This window comes from Scyliorhinus canicula, chromosome 4, assembly GCF_902713615.1.
Source record: "Scyliorhinus canicula chromosome 4, sScyCan1.1, whole genome shotgun sequence".
Lineage (NCBI taxonomy): Eukaryota > Metazoa > Chordata > Chondrichthyes > Carcharhiniformes > Scyliorhinidae > Scyliorhinus > Scyliorhinus canicula.
The window spans coordinates 186,291,508-186,301,332 of NC_052149.1; the positions used below are offsets into that span (position 1 = coordinate 186,291,508).

General features: G+C 50.5%; 1 long non-coding RNA gene across 1 annotated transcript; it reads left to right on the plus strand.

Annotated features, from left to right (window-relative positions):
- Positions 1-814: 814 nt before the first annotated feature.
- LOC119965229 lies at positions 815-9,619 on the plus strand. The gene is made up of 2 exons (XR_005460465.1): positions 815-1,336; positions 9,234-9,619. It is a non-coding gene; the product is annotated as an uncharacterized LOC119965229 (long non-coding RNA).
- Positions 9,620-9,825: the final 206 nt, after the last annotated feature.

The following is a 9,825-nucleotide window of genomic DNA, read 5'->3' on the forward strand; positions in this document are numbered from 1 at the left end:
GGCAGTGGGCGGGGCCCAGCGCTGTCTGTCAGGGGAAATGGTCCCCAGCGCTGTGTGTGTCGGGGGATTGGGCGGGGCCGGCGCAGTCTGTCAGGGGGCGTGGATGGCGCCAGCGCTGTCTGTCAGGGAGAGTGGGCGGGGCAAGCGCTGTTTGTGGCGGGGCAGTGGGCGGGCCCAGCGCTGTCTGTCAGAGTGCTGAAGGAGCCTGAACACGTGGCCACGCCCCCTCTCCCGCAACCCTGCGTAACATCGGAGAAAACAAAATACCAACAGCAACAATAATAATCATGTGCTTCCTCCCGCAATTAAGTGACGACTTAAATGGAAGGCTCCCCAACGAAACCGCTTCTGACAAGATACAGGGGCTGCCTCGAGATTACCCCTACCACTGCAGTGGTTACCATGGAAATGAAATCAAAGCCATACTTCAGCTGCCAGTCTTCCCTTATTGCGGATTTATTTTTTTGACAGTAATGGTGGGTGGCGTAAGTAAATAAGTAAGGAGAGGGCCGTTTCCCGGATGGTTTCGTCCCTGGTACTGCCCCCGCCCCCCCACAAGAGGCAGGAGGGGGATGCAGGGCCCACACCCAGCGCTGTCTGTCAGGGGGAGTGGGCGGGGCCAGCGCTGTCTGTCAGGGGGAGTGGGCGGAGCCAGCGCTGTCTGTCAGGGGGAGTGGGCGGAGCCAGCGCTGTCTGTCAGGGGGAGTGGGCGGAGCTAGCGATGTCTGTCAGGGAGAGTGGGCGGGGCCAGTGCTGTCTGTCGGGGAATGGGCGGGGTCCAGCGCTGACTCTCAGTGGGGGGTGGTCCAGAGCTGTCCGGCAGGGGAGTGGGCGTGGTCCAGCGCTGTCCGGCAGGGAAGTGGGCGTGGTCCAGCGCTCACTGTGACAGGGGAGTGGGCGCCCTCCCTGTCACACCTTGATTCAGAGTATGTGGGGCTGCAGCAGATGGCAGCAAATGGAAACTCACTCAAGTAATGAGACACACGAACTCCCTTTGTGAAAACAGAACTGGCTGTACTATTTGTAAGGCCGGTTTGGTGTTTCGTGGGTAAAAGCAAAATATTTTGGATGCTGGAAAACCGAAACAAAAGCAGAAAATGATCAGCAGGTCTGGTTTCGAAGGAAGGCGCTGATTTCTTGTTGGGGACATTGGCAGAAGTGAGCCTTTCATTGATTGTTGCCCACAAGAGTCAATGTACTGAAGCATTTACAGTGAAAACATTTAATGGGACCTTGCAGTGCATAAATTCGCCTAATAATGGTGCCAACACTTGCAAAGTAATTTATTGGCTGTGAAATGTGTTGCAATGTACTGATGTGAAAGACATGACATAATGTAAGTTTATTTTCTTTCATGTTAAAGTTATTTTTTAGGGTCATTTTTCAACATTTCCTAACTGGCAATTTAGGAATTTATTTGTGTTTTGCTGATACAGCCACAACAAAGAAAATAACAGCACAGGAACATGCCCTTCTGCCCTCCAAGCCCACACCAACATTGCTGCCTGTCTGAGCTAAAAAAACAACCCTGCCCTTCTGGGGACCAAATCCCTCTATTCCCGTCCTATTCATGTATTTGTCAAGGCACCCCTTAAAAGTCACTATCATATCTGCTTCCACTTCCTCCCCCTGCATCGAGTTCCAGGGTCCCACCAACGTCTGTAAAATGCGTGCCTCGTACATCTCCTTTAAACCTTGCCCCCTCACCTATAAAGTCACGTGGTAACTCACCTATATCTGGTAACTCACCTATATTCTTGTACCTTGGGTGTGACCACGTCTCTCTAACTTCTGTCTATGATGCTTTATGCCATTTGGTGCTCCAGCTGCTGATGAAACGGATCCATTCATTCACTCAGCAAGTGCAGCTGGATACACTTCCCATAGAATTTCACAATCTCTGACTCTTTCTGAAATTTCTGCTTGCTTCGTTCTCTCAAGTTTAAAAGAATAAGAGGCAATCTCATTGAAACCTACAAAACTGAGGGTGTTTGATAGGATAGATGCTAAGTGACTTTTTCTGCCGGCTGGGGATTCTAAAACACGAGCACATTCTTAGGATAATGGGTCAATCATTTAGGACTGAGATGAGGGCTGTATGGTGGCAGAGTGGATGGCACGGCTGACTCCTAGCGACGAGAACCCGGATTTGATTCTGACCTTGGGTGACTGTGTGGAGTTTGCACTTTCTCCAGGTACTCCCATTTCCTCCCACAGTCCAAAGTTGTGCAGGTCAGGTGGATTGGTTATGCTAAATTATCATAGAATTTACAGTACAGAAGGAGGCCATCCAGGCCATCGAGTCTGCACCAGCCCTCTGAAAGCGCACCCTACTCAAGCCCACACCTCCACCCTCTCCCCGTTACCCAGTAACCCCAGCTAACCTTTCTTTTGGACACTAATGACAATTTAGCACGGGCAATTCTTCTATCCCGTACATCATACGGGGCTGTTTAGCACAGGGCTAAATCACTGGCTTTGAAAGCAGACCAAGGCAGGCCAGCAGCACGGTTCGATTCCCGTAACAGCCTCCCCGAATAGGCGCCGGAATGTGGCGACTAGGGGCTTTTCACAGTAACTTCATTTGAAGCCTATTCGTGACAATAAGCGATTTTCATTTTCATTTTTCATCTTTGGACTGTGGGAGGAAACTGGAGCACCCGGAGGAAACCCACACAGACACGGGGAGAACGTGCAGACTCCGCAAAGACGGAGAACCAAGCCGGGAATCGAACCTGGGACCTGGAGCTGTGAAGCGACTGTGCTACCGTGCCACCCACATAAATTGTCCCATGGTTTCCAAAGATGTGCAGATCAGGTGACGTTACGGGGATAGGATGAGGGGTGTGGGCCTAGCTGAATGTTCATTCGGAGGGTTGGTGCAGACCCCATGGGCCAAAATGGCATTCTTCTGCACTGTAGTGTTCTGTGGAATTCTGTGGAACGGATTTGGGCAGCACGGTAGCATAGTGGTTAGCACAAATGCTTCACAGCTCCAGGGTCCCAGGTTCGAATCCCTGCTTGGGTCACTGTCTGTGTGGAGTCTGCACGTTCTCCCCGTGTGTGCGTGGGTTTCCTCCGGGTGCTCCGGTTTCCTCCCACAGTCCAAAGATGTGCAGGTTAGGTGAATTGGCCAGGCTAAATTGCCCTCAGGGTCCAAATTGGGGTTACTGAGTAATGGGGATAGGGTGGAGGTATGGGCTTGGGTAGGGTGCTCTTTCCAAGAGCCGGTGCAGACTCGATGGGCCGAATGGCCTCCTTCTGCACTGTAAATTCTATGAAAAATCAAGGTGTTCGAATACTTTACCTCTATGGATTACTCAAAAGATTATGAATCTTTGGAATTCTCTAATCGTTCGGATGCTCCATCATTTGTAGAACGTTTTTCTTGAAGGCATTTTTCATATAAACAAAAATACAAAAGCCAAACCTCGGAAACAGGTAACAAAACTAACAACCCACCCTCCCTATCTCCACCGCCTCCTTCCAGCCCTCAACTCTCCGTCACTAGCAAACCTTATTTTTCTTTTCTTCCCCAAAACAAAACACCCATAATTCCATCCTCCCCAGTGATGCCTCAATTCACATTAAAGAAGTCAATAAATGGCTTCCACCTCAGGTCACTCACCTTTGGCGGCTCCGAGTCCCGTCAACTCAACAGAATCCGTATCCGGGCGGCAAAGGCCAAGGCACCGGCCTCTCTCCCTCCCTGAACTTCCGGATCTTCCGACACACCGAACATCATCACCTCCAGACTCGGAGCCACCCCTATGCCCAGAGTTTCGGACATTACATCTGAAAAGTCCCTCCAGAACCCCCTCAACCTCAGACACACGTAAAACATATGCACATGGTTGCCCCCCCCCCCCCCCCCCCCCCCCCACCCCGCACACCGCCTACACCTATCCTCCACGCCCGAAAGAACCGGCTCATCCTCGAGACTGTCCATTGGGCTCTGTGCACCACCTTAAATTGGAAAATGCTTAACCCTGCACACTACGATCTTCCAACACAGCAAAGATCTCCACCTCTGGACTCGGCACCAGCTTCAGCTTTAATACTTCTGACAAGACGTCATCAAACCCCTGCCAGAAACCCCTCAGCCTTGGACATGCCCAAAACATATGGATATGGTTCACACAATTACTGGCACAGCGCCCACACCTAATCTCCATCCCCTACTCATCCGGGCCACCGTCATGTGCACCCTGTGGACACCTTTAATTGTATCAGGCTGAGCCTGGCACACAACACGGATGCATTGGCTCATCTCAGGGTCTCCTCCCGTAATCCAGCCTCCAACAACCCAACCCAACTCTTCTTCCCACTTTCTCTTCACCTCCCCTGTAGGGGCTCCCTCCCACTCCATCAGTTCCCTGCAGATCTCAAACATTCTCCTCTCCTACTCCTGTTCTTGAGACCACTTTATCCTGTAGCTCCTGGTGCGGGGAGATCAAAACCTGCCTCCGCACAAAATCCCTCACTTGTAGATACCAGAACCCATTCCCACCTGGCAACTAAAACTCTTCCTCCAAACTTGGGAACCCCTCATCAATAAAGAGATCTCTAAATCTCTCGATCCCCACCTGCTGCCACCTCCGGAAACCCCATCCAGCCCCCCCCGAAGTGAACCGTGATTACCACATATTGGTGCCCACACTGATGCCCCCTCTAATCTCATATGCTGCCTCCATTGTCCCCACACCCTCAGGGCTGCCACTACTACCGGGCTTGTGGAGTACCTAGCCGGCGAGAACGTGCCGTTAATAGTGCCCTCAAACTCGTGTTTTTTACATGAAGCCGCCTCCACCTGCTCCCACACTGACTCCCACGACCCAATTCTTGACCATCGCAATATTCGCTGCCCGGTAATAATTTATAAAATTCTAAAGAGCGAGCTCCCCCCTCGCCCCCGCTGCTGCAACCTTCTTCACCCGTGGGGTTTTACCCGCCCAAACAAATCTCGAGATCACCGCATTTACTTTTTTAAAGAACGCCTTGGGGATAAAAGTCGGGAGGCACGAAAAGATGAAGAAAAACCTCGGGAGCACCAGCATCTTAATCGTCTGTACCGCCAATGACAATGGGAGCGCATCCCACCTCCGAAAGCCCCTCACATGTGTTCTACCAACCGACCCAGATTCAGTTTATGCAGCTGCTCCCACTCCCGCGCAACCTGGATGCCCAAATAGCGAAAGCTCCCTCCCACCACCTTGAACAGCATCGCACCCAATCTCTTCTGCTGCCTCACCTGAATCGCAAAGACCTCACTCTTACCCACATTCAATTTATACCCCGAAAACCAACCAAATTCATTGAATAGCCCCATAATCCTCCAATCCCACCCAGCTGGTCCAATATATATAAAAGTAAATCTTCCATGTAAAGCGAGACCCTGTGCTCCACCTCCACCCACTCTTCCCCCCCCCCCCCCCCCATACTATCCCCTGCCAGACCCTCTACGTTCTCAGTGTCATTTCCAACTGCTCTATAGCCAGGCAAACAGCAGCGGGGAAATTGGGCAGCCCTGCCTCGTGCCCTGGTGTAACCTAAAATAATCTGATCTAAGCGGTTCATTCGCACACTCGCCACCAGTGTCTGATACAACAACCAGACCCAGTCCACACATCCCTGCTCAAACCCAAACCTCCCCAAGACCTCCATAGGTATTCCCACTCCACTCGATCAAAGGCCTTTTCTGCATCCATGGCCACCACCATCTCTACGTCGTGTCCCTCTGGAGGCACAATGATCATAGTAAGTAACCTCCTGATGTTGGCCGCCAGTCTCCCCTTCACAAACCCCGTCTGGTCCTCCCTTATTACCCCTGGGACACGGGCCTTGATCCTCGAGGCCAAGAATTTCGCCAATAGCTTGGCATATATATTTAACAAGGAAATAGGCCGCTATGACCCACATTGTTCAGATCTTTAACTCGGTATAGAATGAGGGAGATTGAGCCTGCGACAATGTCGGGGGAGTACTCCCAGCCCCTTTGCCTCATTAAAAGCCCTTACCAACAGCGGTCCCAGTACCGCTGAAAATGTCTTTTAGAATTCCACCGGGTGCCCCTCCGGACCCGGGGCCTTACTTGATTGCATCACCTCCAGCCCCTCCACTACTTCTACCAGCCCAGTCGGGGCCCCAGGCTCTCCACCAACTGCTCATCCACCTTCGGGAATGTCCAGAAACTTCCTCATCCCCTCCTCCCCGACTGAGGGTTATGACTTACTATAGAGGGGCAGCACGGTGGCACAGTGGTTAGCATTGCTGCCTACGGCACTGAGGACCCAGGTTCGAATCCCGGCCCTGGGTCACTGTCCGTGTGGAGTTTGCACATTCTCCCCGTGTCTGCTTGGGTTTCACCCCCACAACCCAAAGATGTGCAGGATAGGTAGATTGGCCACACTAAGTTGCCCCTTAATTGGAAAAATAATTGGGTACTCTAAATTTTTTTTTTAAAATGACTTACTATAGAAGTCGTTAAACACCCGTTCACCCCCCGCCTGGTCCAAGACCGTATTCCCACCTGTGTCCTTCACTTTCCCACTATCCCTCGCCACCTCCTGCTTCCTCAACTGGTGCGCTAGCATCCTGCTCGTCTTCTCCCCATACTCATATATCACCCCTCTCACCCTTCTCAACTGCCCCACTGCCTTACCAGTAAATAATATCCTAAATTCCATCTGCAGCCTCTGCCGCCCCTTTTGACAGCCCCGCCTCTGGGGAATTGGCATATGTCCTGTCCATCTGCAGGATTTCCTCCACTAGCCTCTCTATCTCCGCCCGCTCCGCCTTCTCCCTATGTGCCGAATCAAAATAAACTCCCCCCTGACCACAGCCTTCAGTGCATCCCAAACCGTATCTGCCGAAACCACCCCCGTGTCATTAATCTCCACATATCCCCGGATGGCTTTCCTCACCTGCTCACACACCTCTTCCTCCACCAACAGTCCCACATCCAGCCTCCATTGCAGATGTTGGGCCCCCCATTTACTCATTCATAGGTTCACCCAGTGCGGGGCATGGTCCAACACCATTATTGCCGAATACTCAATATCACCCACCCCTGCCAACAATGTCTTGCCAAACACAAAAATGTCTATTCGGGAGTACACCTTGTGCACATGGGAGTAGAATGAAAATTATTTCACCCTCGGTCTCCCAAATCTCCACGGAACCACCTCCTCTATGTGCTCCATGAATCCCCAGAGCTCCTTAGCTGTTGCTGACACCCTCCCCGACCTCGAGCTCCACCGGTCCAGTCTCGGATTCAGGACCGTATTGAAGTCCCCCCCCCCCCTTCCCCCCCCCCCCCCCCCCCCCCCCCCCATAATTAACCGATGAGAGTCCAGGTCAGGGATCCTACCCAGCACCCGCCTCATAAATTCAACATCGTCCCAGTTCGGGAATAGATGTTCACTAATACCACCGGCATCCCCTCCAGTTTCCCATAACATACCTTCCCCTAGAGTCCGCCACTATACTTCCCATGTCAAACGCCACCCGCTTATTGATCAAAATCGGCACCCCCTTTGTTTTAGAGTCCAATCCCAAATGAAATACTTGCCCAACCCATCCCTTCCTCAGTCTAATCTGGTCCCCATTGCAACATCTGCCTTTAATCTTTTTAAATGTGCGAACACACGAGCCCTCTTGACCAGCCCATTCAACCCTCCCACTATCCATGTGATCAGCCTGTTCGGGGACGACTCACCCTGGCCGCCACTGGAAGTCGAATGCCAGTGGTTATGAGTGCTTATTTTAATATATCCTGATTTTGTTTTACCAAACTTACAGATCTGGCAGTCTTACCTCCTGCAAGAACTTACTGAAGCTTAGCAGCTAATTATAGAACAGCGATTCATAAAAAAGTTGAAGGAGAGCATGGTTCAACCCAAAGATTCTTGAGCAATGCAGACAGAAACAACAGCTCTGCCATTTTACCCTGCTTTGTTCAGATTGACTAGCAGAGGCAGGCAAAGTTTATCAATTTAATAATACAATATAATTATCAGCAGTGACTGAGATTCTGCTGCTGCAGTATTTAAATTACTAGATTCCAGCTATAAATTCTTGCAACTTAATTAACTGTGAAGATAAAGTGAAATCATTCTCGTGTTACAGAAACTGCAACTGCTGGTTTGCATCTGCAGAGTGAGATAGGCATCCAGCTGACTGAGCATTGTTTGAAGTTGCACTGAGGTCATGGATAAAGAGCTATCTGCACATGTGATTAATCTGCCCAAATCTGCTTACCGGGTGGTTCGTTTTTAATGTTAGAAGGTCATGGATAGGATTGCCTATTTTATCTTCATATTAGAAATCGGGAATTTTTTGTGCCACCTGTGGCGTGTTTCTCCGTTACGGGAGACGACCCGCTGCATGCCCGCTGCTCTTTTGCACTGTTTCCATTCTCTGACTTCAGATTGTGAGGTCCACATTGCACTGGACTGCCTATCATTTATGACTCCTTCTCTCCCCTCGTTCATCCCCTGCCTTTCATTTTTTTGTCCTCTTCATTCATCCTCTACTTGCCATTGTTCCCTCCCTTCGTTCTTCTCTCTGGCGTCCATTATTTGTCCTGTTCAATCATCGTCTACCTGTCATTGTGAGCCTTCGATCTTCCTCCACCTCTCCACCTCCTTGCACAGCCCTCCTTCCACATTGCCCCCTTATTGCTTGCCCTTTTCCCATCCCCTTCTAACACATTCCCTCTTCCACATTGTTTCCCATTGTCTTTGACAGGCCCACCCACTCTCCGGCCTCACCTTGCACCCCACAGCCCATTGAACTTTGGATGCCAAGGGTGCATGAGTCCTGTGGCACAGTGCTTTGCAGATAGACACTGGTGTGTGGCACCAGGGGTAAGGAGACCCCTGTATTCCCCGATCCCAGATGCCAGATGCAGCAAAGGCGGCACAGTAGGACAGTGGTTAGCACTGTTGCTTCACAGCACCAGAGACCTAGGTTCTATTCCCAGCTTGGATCACTGGCTGTGCGGAGTCTGCACGGTCTCCCTGTGTTTGTGTGGGTTTCCTCCAGGTGCTCCGCGAGTTTCCTCCTACAAGTCCCGAAAGACGTGCTGTTAGGTGAATTGGACATTCTGAATTCTCCCTCAGTATACCCGAACAGGCGGTGGAGTGTGGTGACTAGGGGATTTTCACAGTAACTTCATTGCAGTGTTAATGTAAGCCTACTTGTGACAATAATAAAGATTATTATTATTATAGCACGTATCTGACACTGTGACACAGTGGGGTTCATGGATCCAGCAGCATGGTGATGTCTAGTGAAGACCAGTTTGGCAGTGTAATGTGAAGCGTATCAGGAGCAGTGCAGTTCTGTGTGAGATAGACTTTGTTGCACTCATCTCAAAGTCTCTGAACTGAGGCATGCCACTCTTTATCAGTCGGGATTCAGACTGACTAATTTCACACTGCCATGATTGGAAGGCCTGAAGACCTGATGAGATTCTTGCTTTTTAATGAGCGTACATGAGATGCTTCCCAGCAGGAAGACCAATCCAAATCCGCCATTGGGAGCAATGCACTGTGATTTTACGCCGCGGATTTCTGACTTTTTGGCTCTCAATAAATTCTCTGTTCCAATCTGTCAATGTATTATTAATCATTGTGTATGGCAATTACTTTGTTGAGGGGATTGCTAGTTAAGCATGTGGCATTGATTATCCTATAAATGCACACAACTGGAACACTTTGTTGTGAGGGCTTCTTGTGGGTTAGTAGCTATGAGAAAGTGTACCAGCTTGAACCTAAATGACCAGACTGGATTGGTTCTTCCACCATAGACCGTGGTTTTAAG